This window comes from Humulus lupulus, chromosome 3 (assembly GCF_963169125.1).
Source record: "Humulus lupulus chromosome 3, drHumLupu1.1, whole genome shotgun sequence".
In the NCBI taxonomy this organism is placed as follows: domain Eukaryota; kingdom Viridiplantae; phylum Streptophyta; class Magnoliopsida; order Rosales; family Cannabaceae; genus Humulus; species Humulus lupulus.
Window position 1 is genome coordinate 25,404,037 of NC_084795.1, and position 19,550 is coordinate 25,423,586.

Consider the following 19,550-nt stretch of genomic DNA (forward strand, 5'->3'; position numbering starts at 1 on the left):
TCTAACCCGTGGCTTCTGCCTTTGGAGCTTCTGCATGCCAAAACGATCCATTTTGAATGTTCGGTAAATGAGGAAAGAACTTTGGGCCGAATATTTTGGGCCCAATAGATTCCCCCTGGCCCAAGCTTCGAACGGACGAGGCATGCTAAATTACTCGAATCTTCGGCCGACTCTTCAATGCCAAAAATTTCGCCCAAAGCCGTCATTCTCCACAGATCGAGGTGGTTCGTAGGTACACGATCATTCAATCCCTTGACAAGCTACATTTGAAATTTAATGCAAACATAATTACCGAGTGAAGCACTCGATTCAGAATCTTACTTCTCATTTAACTAGTTCTAATTCAAAATAATTCTCATTCAAATTTTTCAGACTATATTCTAAACTTTCCAGAAAAGAGCTCTGAGGGAAGAAACCCTAAAGATAACCATCCTTCTAATCTTACAAAGATCATCTCAATCTTCTCGATCATGTCTTCACGCTCATCTCCTGAATCTTTAGATCGCGAAGGATACAAGAATGCGTATGAACGCATACGCAAATCGTTCGATATTCCTAACAATGTCACGGTGCAGATGCTTTCGGATGTTGAACTTCGGGAATGGCGATTCAAGGATGTAGTCAAGCCCACCGAAATTGTCATGAGTCTGAGACACATTGAATGGCTCCGTTTCCCTATTCCTGATCTGTTGGTGCAAGTAATTTCGAACTCCGGAGCTCACATTTCTCAATTTCTTCCAAATGCTATTCAATCCATAGTCGGTGCTCAGATGATAAGGAGCCTTAGGAACGTCAACATTCAGTCAGATGACATTTATGCATGCTTTACCAAGTTAACGAACAAGGCGATAGAGGGAAAACCCTGGAAGACCTTCTATCTCTCTCCCAAAAAGGATCGGACGATTTTTACTGATTTTGACAGCTCCCATCGAAATTGGGATAAATAATTTTTTGCTGTTGGAGGAGCATGGTATCCTGAATTCCTACCTCAAGAAATTTTTCCTTTGGCCAGGGTGTTCATAAAAGGCGAGTTATGTTTTTATTTTGTTCCTTATTTCTTTTAGTGTGAGTTAATCATATCTGGATGATTACCTATTAATCAGACTCTAGGTATTATTGTTTTACTTCCTTGTATCAGATTTTTCTTGGCCTCAGGTTAACATGATTCCTGAACGGCAGAGCATGCTGACAGAGAAGGGGCTTCTGCATGAGTCTAAGGAGAATGCCATCAGTATCAGGGGCGTGATGAACCCCTACTATATGCAAATTATGACCCGGCTCTGCTTTATGGATCGAGTCGATCCTGGTGCCGTGCGAGTCAGATCCCATAAGGGTGACACGACCCTCGAGAAAATTACAGCTACATGTGCAAAGCAGCTGGGAGCTTTTTTGAACCCCTGCTTCTTCAACTCTATCTCTATCGAAGACCGAGTGTGAAAGAGCGTGCTCTGAGACCTTCGCCGCATGTGCCAAGCGCCTAGGGATCCCAGAAAATAAAAAGAAAGAGGGCTCTGGCTCAGCCACTACTGCAGAATCTTCTCCTGACAAGTCTGCCTTGTCACGCAGATCTTCCCGTATTCATGGGTGTCCACACCTTCTAATGTTCTCCAAATTCAGCCTCTTCAACAGGTTCCTCTGCCTAAGGATGCCTTAGGGAAGAGAAAGACGCGCGAGGAGTCCTCCGAAGATTCGGACGATGGGAAGTGTATTTCGTCCAAGCTTCAGATCCCAAAGGGATCTGTCTCTGCTGCTAAGGGTTCTCCCCTTGAAATCCCCAAGCTTACTCCAAGGAAGTTACCAATCGGCCAGGCTCTAACGTTGTGCAAGAAGCCTTGAGGGTCTGCCCCCGCTGGATCTTTACCTGGGTCGTCTTCTTCTTCACATGTAGTTGGGTCCTCCTCAAAGGCAGGTCCAGAAGAAGCGGCTCATGCTGTGGTTGTATCTCCTACACCAGCTAAACCATCAGAGATGGCGACTGGAGATGGTGTACAAGGTGGCCTACCAGTCGAGGCGAAGTCCCCTGGCGTCTGTATGAAGTTGTCAAAGGCATTACCCTCTACTTCTGCTTTGGCTGAGGGTTCTGACGCTGGCCGTAAGCATGGCTCAGAGGGGAGACACCCTTCTTCTGCCTCTCGTAAGAACCGGCTTCTAAAGGATGCTTTCGGAGGGGGTTTTGAGTCTGTGAACACTCCTCCCCAGCCAGTCGAGTCAGGCACGACCGTCATTTCTGAGACTCTCCCCGTATGTCAGGAATTGGGGGTTGTCGAAATAGCAAGTGTTCATACTCTTAATGTTGTTGTTCTGCATCACCAGCTGTGGCTTCTGAGTCCCATCCAGAAGAGGTTATCATTGTATCTCCAAAGGGTACAAGTACTTTCGAGTCTCCCAATGCTTTCCTGGAGCAACTAACGTCTTCTGACGTGCAGACGCCGGTGTACCTTCCAAGCGACTTGGGTGAAGACAATAGTTTACTTGTACACCCTTCCAAGACATATTTTTCTGGAGTGGGAACAATTGCATTGACATCTGACAATGTTATGGTGTCGACGTTAGCAGAAGGTGGGGAGTCGATTGCCCCCGTTGCTTCTACTGCTGCATTAGCAGGGGAGAAGCAAATGACAGAGCGGGGGCCGTGTCCGAATATGGTCCTTCTGCGTCTACGGAGGTGATGGAGGAGATGCTATGCATAAGCAGACCCCATCTTCCTGTAGAAGTTGTTGGATCGCTGAGTGGGCAAGGTGACTTGCTACAACAAGTGTCGGACCATATTTGGATGGTCAGTTGGTTAAGAACTAGCACCTTTTATTATTACAGGATAGAGCGAGTATCATGTGATACGTGTGTAATGTGATTTTTGATGAGTGTAATTGATGTGTGACAGAGTTATGTATGTGCTTCTGCTGCAAGGTGAGAGTATGCGGCGGCTGTACAGAATAGCTCTAAATTGGCAGAACAGGCGGTGAAGTTGGAAGAGGAGCGGGCGGGGAGAATGATGGCCTAAGTGAATCGAAATGTGCTTGTGGAAGCCATCAAGAAGTTAGAAACAGAGCTAGCAGAGGCTAAAAAGAAGGTGGCCGCCACAGAGGAGAAGCTAGTAGGCACTGTCGGACTCGAGGTGGAGCGAGACAAACTGAAAGTTGATCTGGTGGCAATGACCAATAAGTGGATGGAGAGAAACCAAGTCTGCGCTCAACACGAAGCCCGCATGGGGAAGCTCGACAGCATGATAAACGACCTTCATGAGGATATAGTGTCGTTGCAGACAGATAAAGAGATTTTGGAGAAAGAAAAGAAAGAACTGCAATGAAAGTCGGAGGTGCTGGAGATGAGCATAGTAGATGCCAGAAGCAGAAGCTGGAGGTGGAACTCCAGTTAGAGAAGAAGCTGACGGAAAAAGAAGAAGCGGTCACCAAAACCAATAAGCAGTTGAAGGAGATGGTTGAGGTATGTGTTATTTCTGTAGTCGTCAATGTATTGGCAAGATAGTGGGTCTATATGGCACGTGTGTTGATGAAATAATGGTTTTATTTTGCAGAGGGTAGAAGAGGCAGCAATGGAAGCCACGAGACAGCGCATCCGAGATCGTGAGATCACTGAACGAAAATTCGTGAGGATGGCTGAGGTGGATACTGCGAAGTACCTTGATCTGGCACTGCGCAATAAGAAGTAGACCCCAGAGGAGAAATGGGCGAAACTCGAGATGTATTGTAAAAGCATCGATGTGAAAACAGGAGAGTATAATGTTGACGAGTATCTGAATGAACTCGGGGATCTGCAGATCACCTATCCAGCGCATCATCTGGAGAAGCTGAAGTTGAAAGGCGATGCGTTGGGGTCGATTTATAATACCAACGGGGAAGCTGCAGAAGAAGGTGATGCGGCTGAGGCTTCTGATCAAAAGGTGACAGAACCTGCTCTAGTTGCAGAAGCCAGGCCAGATGGCAAAAGAGGTGTCGTAGAATGATCGACATACTATCTCTTCTGCTTAGTTTTGTTATTCTTTGTTTTGTATTGATGTCAGTATATGCATTATTTGGTCTTTTTGGCTGTTAATATGTAGACAATTGTATATGTAATGGTACAAATTATCAATACAAGTTGAGTTTTGTTTTATGTTGGTTGTCTGGTGTGTTATTGGATGTGATTTTCTCTGTTCAGTACTTAATTGAAGACATTGCATCAGGTGAGAGTCAGATGGTTTATTCGGATCAGAGGCTTCATAGACCCTTTAGGCCATTACGTGTGAGATACAGTAAAAAACCGTACAGATGGTGGGAGAGAATGTCCAATTAAGTGTTGTGTGAGCAATTCGGCTTAAGGTTGTAGTGATTGGTTGGGGCTGATGACATTGCTGTTGCAGATGAGCATCGTGAGTGGATGAAGGTGCCCTTTTTGAGGCAAATCTTCGATAACCCACAGTGGTTATACTCAACGTGGGCGCTGGATGCACTAATTAGAAGCGGCATTCCGTACTACATTTCGTGTGAGCGCTATGGGTTAGGCCATTCGAAGCTAGAGAGTGTGATGGCAGAGTACATGCGTCGTATTGAATGGGATTAAATATGACTAAGTATATAGTGGGTAAAGCAATATGCGATATGTAACGAATATTGTTATTAATGTAACATAATTTATAAATAACAGCTTCTGATTAATTGCCGATTTTGATTGTCTGTGCTCTTCTGATTGCGTGAACTGAAAATTTTTCCTCATTTTCATGCGTTGATTATTTAAAAGAGTCGATCATGAATGTATGGTCGTGCGTATCATCTGTCAAACTGGATTGTACTGAGAGTGTTGTACTCTATGAAGCCGACGTTATCGTTAAGTGTTAAACTTTCTTATGCTTGGAGAGTCGTGTTGATGCCTTATCGGAACGGGACCAGCCTCTAGGGTGTATGAAAGAGCATTGTTGATAGTCTACCATTTGCTAGAGGGTTTGGTACGGTTCAGGCCGGACGCAGGAAACAATATGCGGGGTTGGGCGTCGAGGCAGAGGCGGGGAGGTTAGGGCTATGAGGCAGAAGTCTTTCCAGTGCACCCATACCGAAGGGTATGTGTGAAGGCTTTCTTGGGTAGTCTTGTACTCCAACAGAGGTACTCGTTGTGTAGGATAGAGGTGCGACTGCGGGAAAAGCTCCTCCCAGCCTTGGATTGCCAAACCAGGTAATGTACACTGGTGTCGGACCCGAAGTGTGGCAGCTGATGGTTCTGCTGCAGTAGTCAGGGCAGAGTAAACTGCAGGGGGAGCTCCTCTTACTCAAGTAAAAGGACAGGGTAGGTAGTGTACCCTGGCTGGATGGCCAAATCGGCATAGTCAGGGCAGATTAGACTGCGAAATGGCTTGCCTTAGCTCCCCATAAGCTTAGTCAAGTCAGATTAGAATGCTTTCGGGCATAACATCGATCGAAATGGCAGAGGCAACAGAATTGTGTACACAAATTATGTGTAGTGGCCTTGCTACCTCGATCCATTGAGGTTCTGCCTTGTGCCGATGTGTGGGGCGAGATGCTGCATCTCACCATGCATTATTTTTTGTTTGTTGGGAAACATCTTCTTTGTGTTTAGGTGTGGAAAACGGTTGTATTGGGACCAAAGGCTTATGGTGTATTGTTATGGGAAATTGATAAACACAAGCGCTTAGATAGTCACTTATTTATAGTCAGAGTGGTAGGTGGTTTTAAGTGCACGTGAATAATGTTGTTTTTAATATGGGTAGATGGGGATATATTAAAGTTCATATTTGATAGCATCTTTCGAGTGAAGTGACAGTTGTCACATGTCTGACTTAGTGTGTTGTCATAGTGAGGAATCCTTATGCAAAATGATGTCAATAAAAATTTAACGTGCAAGATATATTCAAAAATGTGAAAAAGGAAAGTTGTTGTATTACTTTTGAATTGCACAGTACAATAATTAACAATAATATTGTTTCAAAGACATTGAATTCCAAGTACGAGGTACGATCATCCCACTACATACATTCTTAAGAGTATAGGACCCTCTGCCTAGTACTTCTATGATTTCAAAAGGCCCTTCCCAGTTTGGTTCTAGCTTCTTTTTGTTGTCGGTGACCTTGCGCAGAACCCAATCACATTTCTGAAATGTGCGTGAGTGGACTCTTTTGTTGTAGTAACGTTCTGTAGCCTTTTGATAATTTTCATGTCGTAATTGTGCCATCGTACGTACTTCTTCCAAAAGGTCTAGGTTGTGCACTAGTTGAATGTTGTTTGTGGTTTGATCAGAGGCGATCTCTGTTCGAAGTGTAGGCAGGCCCACTTCTATCGGGATGATAGCTTCTGTTCCATATACCATGGCATAGGGAGATTCACCCGTAGAGGACCTTTTTGTTGTCCTGTGCGCCCGTAACACCTTCGGTAGTTCTTCTGCCCATGCTCCTTTTTTATCTTCCAAGTTCTTCTTAATGTTGGCAAAAATAACTTTATTGGAAGCTTCTGCTTGACCATTGCCTTGCGGGTAAGTGACAGAGGCAAAACTCAACTTGATCTTGTATGTGTCACATAGTTCTTGTACTTTGGCATTTTGGAATGAGGTTCCGTTGTCAACGACTATCTCCCATGGTATCCCAAATTGACAGATGATGTGCTTCCATATGAAGGTCATGGTGTCTGTTTTGCTGACCGTGGCGTATGCTTCTGCCACAACCCACTTAGTGAAGTAATCAGTGGCTACCAGAGCATACCGTTTTCCTCCAACAGACTTAGGCAGTTCACCTACCACGTCCATACCCCATTTTGCGAAAGGCCAAGGTGCAACGATTGAGTGTAAAGTTTGAGCGGGTTGATGGATGGATGGTGCAAATCGTTGGCATTTGTCACATTTTTTGGCATAGTCTCGTGCTTCTGTCATCATGTACGGCCAGTAGTACCCCGATGTAAGTGCCTTGTGTGCCAGACTCCTACCCCCCGTGTGATTTCCACATACTCCTTCATGTATCTCTTCTAATAGATTTTTAGCTTCTGATGGACACAAACACCGAAGGTAGGGGCCATCGAAGGACTTGCGGTATAGCGTTCCATGGATCATGGAATAGTGTTGTGCTCGAAGGCGCAGAAGCTTTGTGTCTTTTGGATGAGGGGGTAGCTCAAAGGTGGACAAGTATCGAATGATTGGGTCCATCCAGCACTCGGGTTCTGATGAGGTTGAGTAAACTTCCAAAGCTTTGATTGATCGGCTTATAGATATGTAGGATTGGCATGTACAGTCTCCTCTAGAGGCTAATTTGGCGAGGGCATCGGCCTTCTGATTTTGCTCCCTTGGTACTTGTACGAGTTCGAACTGGTGGAAATTTTATCACAAGTCAGTAACTTCTGTAGTACGCTAGCCAGATGGGGTGCTTTAGTATCGAAATTCCTAGCCACTTGATCTATCATAAGCTGTGAATCTCCTCTGACATTCAGACGTTTAATGCCTATGTCTTGCGCTAGTTCTAAACCATAGATCAGAGCCTCATATTCCGCTTCATTATTCGTTGTGAACTATTCTAGACGAATGGCTTCCTCGATTTTGAGGCCTGAGGGAGCCTCTAACACGACGCCAATACCGGCTCCTTGGGAATTGGATGCCCCATCCATATGCATTGTCCACACCCATTCATCTTATGATTCTAACAATTCAGGCAGGGTGTCTGGGGTGAAAGATTGTATTTCGACCAAGAAGTCAGCAAGTACTTGTCCTTTTTTTGCTTTTTGTGGCGATAATTGTATATCATACGTCCCTAGCTCAATTTCCCATTTAGATAACCTTCCAAAGAGATCGGGTTTACTCAATACTTCCTTCAGTGGATAGTCCGTATATACAATGATGGTGTGACTTTCAAAATATTGGCGTAACTTCTTCTTTGCTGTGATGAGTGCGAGTGCCAATTTTTCCATCATACTGTAGCGAGTTTCAACGTCCAGAAGCATCTTGCTGAAATAAAACACTGGCCTTTGACGACTAGCCTCTTCTCGGAAGAGAACGGAACTCACAACAAAGTGTGAGACAGACAGATACAAGAATAGATCTTCATTGGCGATGGGGGAGCTCAATATAGGAGGAGAGCTCAAATAAGCTTTCAATTCTTCCAATGCTTTACTTTGTTTTGGTCCCCATGCAGTGTTGGTGGATTTCTTTATGCATTGCAAGAAGGGTTGGCAACGGTCGGACATGCGCGATATGAACCGGCTTAATGCCACAATTTTTCCTGTCAGAGCCTAGATGTCTCGGATGGTTCTGGGTTCTTTGACTTCTGAGAGGGATGCAATCTGTGTTGGGTTAGCCTCGATGCCCCTCTGGCTGACCACATATCCTAAGAACTGTCCAGAGGACATCCCAAAGGCGCACTTAGAGGGGTTCAATTTCATTTTATAAGTGTCGAGAATATCGAAGCACTCGGTCAAATCACCTACATGTGAATAGATTTGTTTAGATTTGACGACCATGTCGTCAATATAGACCTCCATGTTTCTCCCAAGAAGTGAGGAAAACAGCTTGTGCATCAACCTTTGGTACGTTGCCCCTGCATTCTTCAGTCCGAAGGGCATGACTTTGTAGCAATACAATCCACCTTCTGTTATGAAAGTTGTGTGGATCTGATCCTCTGGTTTCATTGGGATCTGATTGTATCTGGAGTAGGCATCTAGGAAGCTCATTCTTTCAAACCCTGCCGTAGCATCTATCATCTGATCGATTTTCGGTAGAGGGTATCTATCCTTTGAACATGCTTTATTTAGGTTGGTGTAGTCTATGCACACTCTCTTTTTCCCATTCTTCTTTGGGACCACGACAGGGTTGGCTATCCAACTGGGATAAAGGCATTCTTCAATTGCCCCCGTGCTTAGAAGCCATTGTACCTCCTCTTGGATGACTTGGTTTACTTCGGGAGCGAACCTTCTCTGCTTCTGTTTGACGGGCGGGAAGTTGTTGGATATATTAAGGCTGTGACTCATGATGGAGGAGTCTATTCCAGGTATGTCGTGTGGAGACCAGGCGAAAGTTCCAACTCTAGTTTTGAGAAATTGGACTAGGGTTTGTTTTTCGTTTTCAGAGAAATTGGTACTTACCATCACTATTTTAGATGGGTCAGCGTCGTCTAGACAGATTTTCTCTAGGTCATCGAGTGTGACTTGGGGTTTTTCTTGGTCTTCTTCTAGATCGATTCCTTTGAGGCATGCTAGTAGGTTGTGATGTGATTGCTATTTGTCAGGGTTGTCATCATGGGAGGAAGTGCCAAAATTGTTTATTTCTTTCAAGGTAAGGAAGCACTTTTTGGCCTGCTTCTGACATCCCTTGATGTCGATAGTGTAGCTCCTGTTAGACGAGAGGCATCACATCACCTGAAGCAAAGTTGAGACTACCCCTTGCATCCTGTGGATCCAATTTCTCCCCATGATGGCATTGTAGCTTGTGATGGAATCTATAATGAGGAAGTCGACTGGCAGGGTACGCTCCGCGGTGACCACGGTTAACCGTACGACGCCCTTCGGGACACTCTCTGGCTGTTAGATCCCAAAATGGGCGTAGTGGAGGTCCGGATCTGATTTTCCTCTAGCCCCATCTTCTGGAAGGCTTCCCAGAAGAGGATGTCAACCCCACTACCCCCGTCAACTAGAACTCTGCTCAACTGGCAATGGTCGACCTGTAGCGAAATGACGAGAGGATCGTCATGGGGTAGGTACACTCCTTACAAGTCATCATCGGTGAAGGTGATTGCAGAGGCTGGATAACTTCTATCCTCTGAAGTGACAAGATTGACCACGTGGCCTAATGATCTATAATGCTTCACCCGCTCCTCCATCCTCTTACGAATTTTGGTTGCATGCTCTTAGCTTTCAGTGAGCTCCACGATCCCATGTATCATGGGGACTTGCTTAAGAGGTTCTTGTGGGCTTGCAGAGGCTATACGCACGGGGTCTACTGCTTGTGGTGTTGGGGCAGAAGCAGGATTATGCTGCGAGGTGCCGGGTCTGCCTGCCTCCTTAATGTACTGGGTTAGCCTTCCACTTCTCATGAGGGCCTAAATCTGATTGTTCAAGTTGTGGCATTCTGCGATCGTATGACCGTCATCTTTATGGAAGAGGCTGTATCTGTTTTTATCCCTTCTTGCTGGAGGAGTGGTAATCTTATACGGCTCACGCCAAATAGGTCTGTCATTATTTTCTTCGTAAATTACCTCTTGTGGGACGGTGTATTCGAAGGAAGGGTACCGCGGTGAATCTAGGTTCTGTCTTGGCCTCTTCCTTTCCTTTGAGTGGTCTGTCTATTGCCTCTTCCTCTTATCATCTCTAGCAGGTGGTGGTGGGTTATTTGCTGGTGGAGCAGAGATAAGTGCGGATTTCTTCTGTGCACGCTCTCGAAATTCTAGGACCCTGAAGACGCCCTTGGCTCAGGTCTGGATCTCAGCCATGTCATAAGGCGGTGTCATGGTGAGATTTTTGTGCAAGAGAGATCCCACCTGCAAGCTTTTGACGAAGAGATTGGTCGCGGTAACCGGGTCGATGTCGTGGATTTGATGCACGAGGTTAATGAAACGTTGTAGATATGTCTTCGAATGTTCATTTTCTCCTTGCTCGATCCGATAGAGGTCGGCCATTGTTCTTGGTGCCTCACGGTTCGCACTGTATTGCTGGAGAAAAGTTCGTTGGAGGTCACTAAAACTATTGATGGATCCGGGCTTTAATTGTCGGAACCACAGCAGAACTGGCCCAGAGAAAGTCGTTGAAAAGACCTTGCATTGAATGGCTTCGTTGTTGGCTTCTAGTGCCATTTTCTGCTGAAATTGGAACAGGTGATTTAAGGGATCTCCCTTTCCATTAAACGCAGGCAGGGAAGGGATGACGAAGTCTCGGGGTTTAGGCTTATTCTGAATCCACTCTGAGAAGGGAGACTTCTTAGTGGTTCATGACACCAGATCCATATGCTCGGTTGCGTGAACGGACCATCCGTCTGAGAACTTCTGCATCATTTCCCTCATTATCTCTTCTTTCCAACTGTCTAAGAACCGGATCGAGGGAGCACGATCCTCAGCGGTGAGTCATGTGCGGCTCGCTGTGTGATTTTTTGGGGCCTGACTTCGGTGGTTGGCTGAGCTAACTGGGTGGGCTCTGCTCCGGTCTGCACATGTGTGTCACAGAGCGGGGCTCGTCGTTCTTTGGCCCCAAGACGAGGATGGGTTGGGGAGGGTGATGGGAGACCCTGGGATCCTTCACTACCAAGGTGCGTGGTTTGTTGAGGGGAACTGATGCGACTGATTGGAACTTCGGGTCTACCAGAGTCAAGATTGTTGTTGGCTTGGGTGCTGCGTGTGGCGTCGGCGGATTTGCGCAGCTCAGTGATCTCAGCTTCGAGCCTAGCCTGAGCTTCGGTCAAGGTTTTAATTGCTTCGTCGAATCTCTGCTGGCTGGCTTCCAGCAGGCTACACATCCTGTCGATCTGGTCGCTTACGTCCGCTGGTGGGACGACCTGGGTAACCGGACCCGACACTCCGTTGCCCTTTGGCGGCATGGCTGTAAGGTTTGAGAAGATCTTGGTCGCAAAAAAGAGAGTTCTTGATTTCTTGATTCGACAATGTGGCTAAGACCAAAACGTTCGGAGGTTCCCACAGACGGCGCCAATTTTTGAAGCAACAAATTTGTCTTTCTATATTTGGAGGTATGAACCAACGGTAGATGATGCTCTGACACTATTCCGGTGATGAAGATCACCTTTGACTCGTCGGGGATACCTGCAAGAAAGACACTCCGATGCCTAAGTCAGTGTATTTTCAATCCCTTTATTCGAATAAGAATCTCATATTTATAGAGCATAAATGTAAAATGGTTAGCTGGTTCAAGCAAACCCTTGATTGGTGGAAGAGAGATAACCGAATTTCCCTCCAAAACATGCTGATTTTAAATTATGTATTCGGAGGTCAGAGGCGCAGACCACCTCTGACCCGTGGCTTCTGCCTTCAGAGCTTCTGCAGACCAAAACGATCCGTTTTGAATGTTCGGTAAATGAAGAAAGAACTTTGGGCCAAATATTTTGGGCCCAACACTCCTAAACAAAAAAAATTCCAAGCGCAAGTAAGATTTCACGTGTACCACTTTTTCTTAGAGGTCTTGGAAACATAGAAATTTGAGTAAACATATATTGCGAGTATATATTTTTATGAGATACAAATTACTTATTTTTATATTTTATAATACAAAAGTTAAATAAGATCATCATAGAAGCATTATTGGTTGCAGCATAGTGTGTGCTGGTGTGTTGCACACACGAACGGAGGCTAAAAAAGTATTGAGAAAATTTAGTAAAAATTTTAATGTTATACTAGGGATTTTAATACTATTTTTTTTTAAAATCACAAAATAAAATTCAAAATTGAGGGAGCACAAATCAAGCAAGAAACTCCATATAAACAAGATAGTTTGTTCATTTTTTTAGCTTACAAGCAATCAAAAAATTGATGTTAATAAACATTTAATAAGTTCAAATGTTATCTATCATCCCTATTAATTCAAACATCAATACTAGTAGTAGTCATAATGGTTTCAATACTTATGGGAATGAATAAAAAATGGGATCTTTGTGGTTGTGATGATTTTAACTTAACAAGGTTTAGTTTTTTTATAAAATTGACCTTGAAACCATATTAAAGTAGAATATTTGCATGGAACATCCTTAAATATATTTATGTGCTCATTTGTATATTTAACAGAAGCAAATAAAAATAAATGGAAGGGATAACGAAACAAAATATGATAAGAATGGTACACATAGAATCTTTTGGGTTGAGTTCAAGCTCATTGATGTGGTTATTGTTGTTCGACTCTAACTCCACTCTAAGAAATTCTAGCATATTTTCATTATCATCATTCGTGAATGGACTTCCCTGGCAAAACTTGTACTTCGGAAGATTCCTAATATCATCTTCTAAGGCACTATTTTTAATTTCCATAGAATAGGTGAATGCTAAACTAGGAATACAACAACAGAGAGTTAAAAAAATGACAAATGTCATGCCGAGCAAAAGATGTCATGTCAAACTCAATAGTCAAATTCAAATTTGATTTACACAATTTAGCAAAGCAAACCAACAAAGATTACTGGTATAATCTAATTCACCCAATTTTGCTATAGGATCTTTAGTTTCTATGAGTTATTTCAACAAATACTTAGAATGCATGAGCAAAAAAGAAAAAAAGAAACAAACAATTAGGTATAATTTGATACATACAATTCATACAACAACAACAGATAAATTATTATATTCATTTATATATATGTGTATGTATATATATGATCCTAACAAACATATATACTTAAAAAAAAAAGATTGGGAAGTAGGAAAAAATTCATTTTGTCTCAAAATGAAGATAAACTCACCAAGATAATGGTGGCAGTGGCATAAATGAACAATGGTGGTGATGCCGTGGGGAGGCGCAGTGCCGATAACAGAGGTGAAGGAGTGGTGGTCCAGTGGAGCTGACGGAGGAAGATAATTTAAAGGCGGGAAGTAAATGACAAAAGCAAGGATTGAGATTTTTAAATTAAACTTCTAGTAGTGTTTTAAGGGTAATATGAGGAATGTGCTTTAAAAAGTGGGTAATAATGTTGGTTGTGTTTGGTAAAATTTTTGTTTTTGAATCTTTTAAACACAAAAATGGAAATATTATTTTTATTTTTGTTTCTTTATTTTTTAAAATTAAAAATATGTTTGGTAACTATTTTTGTTTTTTGTTAAATAATAAATGTGTTTGATAATTTTTATTTTTATTTTTTGTGGGTACTTTTAGTTATCCCTTCTATATATAAGGAAACTGGGTACATTGAGAAAATGGAAGTACAAGTTAGTTAACATAAAATTATGGGACATCCAATACAAATAAATTTTTTTATTTTGGTATATATAAATGTGGTATTTTTCTAAAGCATTTTTAGAAAGTATCATTTTTTTTTTTTAAAAATAGTCTTTTAATAGTTGTGGGCCCTAGGCTATGCATGTAGCCAGAGTCAATCTTGTGAGCATAATGACCACACTCGATAGTGGTGTTTATTGGATCACATCCAATATTTTTAGGCATATCTAACCTGATCCAATAATTCATTGGATGCTGAATTTTTACAACCGATCTAATCCAATTAACTTGTCTCAACCGATCTGATCAAATTATCCATTGGATTTGATCGCTTTATCCATTGGATGTGTCCCATTGCTTATGTATTTGATCGGATTGGATCCATCCAATATATTTAAGCAATTATTTAGCTTAATTTGTTTAAATAATTCATAATATTATAAATAGAAAGACTAATTTATTCAAAGTGATACAACACCTTACAAATACAATATAAATTATAAGCATAGTCTTAAATAAATAAATATATTTTAAAAATATATATACAATTGGATCGAGTTGGTTTTATTAGATTTTGGCATATATCATTCAGCAATCGATCTGATCCAATTTGGATCTTCAAAATCTGATCCGATCCAATTTGGATCGTCAAAATCCAATTCAATCCAATCATAATTGGATATCCAATTTTTGGCAGTCGGTTCTAATTGGACTGGATGTAATTGGATCGATCGGTTCTAATTGGATTGAATGATTTTTGTACACCTGTAACACTCGACAAGTGAAAGCTATTGTTAATATATATATATATAGTATTAGAGTCCATCAATCAATATATATGCACTACTTCACAATTGTATCTTCTAAAAAGTTATCATTGTTGCAATTACTTTGTTGTCTAAAAGAACATTATTTATAAATGGAGATGGTTTTTCATATAAATAAAACATTGAAATACATTAATATATAAAGTATTTAAAGAAAAATAAATAAACTGGAGTGGAAGCCTATAAAATCTGTGTTAGTGAATATTTGTTTGTTTGATTATTAATGTCACATTTATTACTTGGAAAAGAAAATATAGTTAACGAGCATTTATTAATATTGGTGGTGTTTTGTAAAATTTTTGTTTTTGAATTTTTTAAATTTAAAAATAGAAATATTATTTTTATTTTTGTTTCTTTCTTTTAAAAAAAATAAAATTTATTTAATAACTATTTTTGTTTTTAAAAACAAAAAATAATAAATGTGTTTGATAACTTTTATTTTTATTTTTTGTTTAACAATATAAAATGGGATAAGATGTTAAATTGAAGAAGAAAAGAAAAAAAACGAAAAAGTTGGAAACGGTTTAAAAAAAAATTTAAGTGAAAAAAATTCTATTTTCAAATTTTAATAAATTTTATTTAAAATTGTCAAATTTTTAAAAATAATAAATAAAAATAAAGTTACCAAATATTATTTTATATTTAATTGTCAAAATTTTAATTAATTAAATAAAAATCTAATTTTTTTAAGTGCCGTGAAAGAGCACCTGTGTTCTCTCCTAAACCAATTAAAAAAGCTATTCATCCAAAAGCTTTTAAACACTTTATTAAGAGTTGTGATATGTGAACAATGCATACAAGATATACACATCAACATTATACAATGTAATGTTTTGCCACATACTCTTTCGTTATTTAGTAAAAGATGTGAGACGATTTGTTCCTTTGTCAATGTATTTGACCTTAACTGTTATTAACTTCTCGAAGTGGTTGACTAGTCTATTTCCTTAGAAGCTTTTGTAGCAAGTTCATGTTAAATTACTTCTCTTTAGTACTCAAGCGTACTCTGTTAGAAATTTATTGGAGTCACAATTGTATATATAAAATGTGTGTTGGGTCATCATATAAATGAGTCGAAATTATGTGGTCTATTTTGGAATAAAGTTTATGACTTAAGGGCATGATTGTCATGATTTTAATGTGGATACCAATTAGACAATTTCTGATTTGATGAGGGGCCAAATTAGAAATAGTTAATAAATATTACTAACTGTTTTGGCAGTTGGTAATATAACAGGTAATGGTCCTCATTTTTGCATCGTATCGTATTTTTCAGATTCCTGAATCCCCATCATCAGGAAAATAAGGCTTCAAAGGTTTTTGATGCAAAATTGGAAGATCATACCCTTTTACAAACGATTCAATGGACTCCGGTACGCTTCCGCTAATCTTTGATTCTATAGTTAGATTTCTCATGAATTAATTAAGGCTGAATTCAGATTATAGTATTCTAACATTTGGTATCAGAGCATCCCTGAATTAATTCTTGAGAATATATGGTAGTATTGGTCTTCTATGAAATTAATTTTTGCAATCGTTTTTATATATATATGATCTCTGGGTCTGTTTGTAGTAATCATGATTGTTTCTTTTTTGTTTATATGAGGAATTGCTAGTTTCGAATGATATATTGATATATGAGGAATCGTTTTTCTGTAACAAAATGATATATTTGTTAGTTTCGAATACATATATATATATATATTCAAAAGGAAATTATATACAGAAAAATCATACATTGATATTGATATTCCAGAAAAACTTTTCGTCATTGATATTGATATATATAGATATATATATATAAGGTTCCATTGATATTTTCTTCAAAAGGAAATTATGTCTGGTTCCATTGATATTGCGATTGCTTATTGCGATTACTTATTTTTAGGAGAATAACCAAAACAGACATGATTGCTTAATTAATTGCTTAATTAATTTATTGTATTATATAAGTTAATATAATACATAAGAAACAGATATATGATTATTGTATTACATGATTACTTATATATGTGTGCATATAATACAGTAATTACTTATATTAACTTACCTGTATATATTTCTTATATACAGTTTATTAATTTTGGAATAATACAGTAACAATAAATTTTGATTTTGGTTTTGGAATTTATTAAGGATACCTTATATTTTAGTTAAATTAATTGAAACAAAATATCACCAAAGTGATCTCTTTTGTGTAGATTAATTTAATTAAAATATCAAGATAATAGTGTGTATATAATTCATGCATTTATTAATTAACCCAAAGGTGAGTTAATATTTGGCCGAATTTTATGCATACCTGTGGTGATAAATATGTGGCAATTGTAAGATATTTTTTTTTTTTTTTGCGAATAATATGTTAGTCCAAAGATTGCATATTGTTTGACATAATTTATTGTCAATGTTTGATCGCTACAACAAGAGTACCGCTTACAGTTAATATTACTGTCCAAAGACTTAATATTAATGATGTGTTTGGTATCTTGAGATGGGATTAACCATTATTTGATTTTATTGTTTTATATGGATTCTTATGTGAGCTTGTTTTTTGTTATTTTGTTATATATTCAGTTAATTCATCTACTCCTGCCACAATAACTGCCAACATTAACTCTATTCCCATGCTTAATGGGACAAATTTCAAGGCTTGGAAAGGAAAATTACTTGTAAACCTTGGTTGCATGGAATTAGACTATGCATTAAGGCAAGAACAACCTTCACCTCTTACTGCAGAAAGCACTCCTGATGAAAAGATGGAGTTTGAGAGATGGGATCGTTCTAATCGCATGAGTCTAATGATCATGCAACAATGCATTCCAGAAGCCTTCGGAGGCAAATAATCTGAAGAGATCACTAAGGCCAAGGATTTCCTCGATGCAATTGAAAAACGTTTCGCTAGAAATGATAAGGCTGAAATGACTTCACTTCTGGCTTCCTTGATGTCCATGAAATATAAGGGTCGAGGAAATGTTAGAGAGTACATTATGGAAATGTACCAAATTGTTTCGAAACTCAAGCCACTAAAGATCAAGCTTTCTGAGGATTTGCTTGTTCTTATGGTTTTGATATCGCTTCCTGCACATTTTAATCAGTTCAAAGTCAGTTATAACTGTCAAAGGGAGAAATGGACTCTAAACGAGCTCATTTCTCATTGTGTGCAAGAGGAAGAAAGGTTGAAGCAAGATAAAACTGAAAGTGCTCACTTGGCCAGTGCCTCTAAGGATAAGGGCAAGAAAAGAAAGCATGAAAATGAAGTTGCTAAGGGTCTAGTGCAAAAGAAACAACATAAGGAACCAACAGGTTGTTTCTTTTGTGGCAAGCCTGGACATGTGAAGAAGGAATGTACAAAATATCACGCATGGCGTGCAAAGAAAGGTATGTTTCTTACCTTGGTCTGTTCTGAGGTTAATTTATCTTTAGTACCTAGAAACACTTGGTGGATAGATTTTGGTGCTACTACTCACATAAGTGTTTCTATGCAGGGTTGCCTGAGCTACCGAAAGCCAAGTGATGGTGAAAGACACATCTTTGTGGGCGATGGACAATCGGTAGAAGTTGAAGCTATTGGGCATTTTAGGTTGTTATTAGGAACTGGTTTTTATTTGGATTTAAAAGACACTTTTATTGTACCGTCTTTTAGACGGAATTTAGTTTCTGTTTCATTATTGGACAAATTTGGATATTGTTGTTCTTTTGGAAACAATCAATTTAGTTTGTCTTTAAATTCAAATGTTGTTGGAACTAGTTACTTGAATGCTTATGACAACCTTTATTTGCTAGAAACAATTGCATCCTATAATGAAACCTTGCATGTGGAATCACGTGGTACTAAACGCAAATTAAATAAGGAAAATTCGGCCTCATTATGGCATAAGCGCTTAGGTCATATCTCAAAAGGTAGAGTTGAGCGTCTTGTAGCTGATGGCATTTTAGAGTCTCTTGACTTCACAAACTTTGATGTTTGTGTCAATTGTATTAAGGGAAAACAGACCAAAACTAAGAGATTAGGTGCCAACAGATCTACAGATGTCTTAGAATTGATTCATACAGATATTTGTGGGCCATTCCCTACAGCATCATGGAATGGTCAACAATATTTCATATCATTCATAGACGATTACTCACGTTATGGGTACCTATATCTTATTCATGAAAAGTCACAGTCTCTGGATGTGTTCAAAGCTTATAAAGCTGAAGTTGAGAATCAACTCAACAAAAGGATTAAAAACGTCAGATCCGATCGTGGTGGTGAGTACTACGGTAGATATGATGGCTCAGGCGAACAACGTCCAGGACCGTTTGCTAAATTCCTAGAGGAATGCGGTATTGTCCCACAGTACACCATGCCAGGATCACCTAGCATGAATGGTGTAGTTGAAAGACGGAATAGGACTCTTAAGGATATGGTAAGGAGCATGATTGTTCATTCTACCTTACCTGAGTCTCTCTGGGGAGAAGCATTAAAGACAGCAGCTTACATTTTGAACAGAGTACCAACTAAAGCAGTTGCAAAAACACCTTATGAGCTTTGGACAAGCCGAAAGCCTAGTTTAAAGCACTTTCACATTTGGGGATGTCCAGCTGAGGCAAGGCCTTATAGGCCACATGAAAAGAAATTGGACTCCAAAACAGTGAGCAGCTACTTTATTGGTTATTCTGAGCGATCTAGGGGCTATAAGTTTTATGATCCCACACTTAAAAATATTTTTGAGACGGGTACTGCAACATTTTTCGAGGATGTTGAGTTTGGGGGGAGAAATAAGGTTAGAGATATTTCTTTTGAAGAGGAATTGGATTCAAACCCAATTTCTGCTATCACTTTTGACAATATTCAGGTTCCTACACCTATCATTGATCAGAAAGTGAATATGGAACCTCA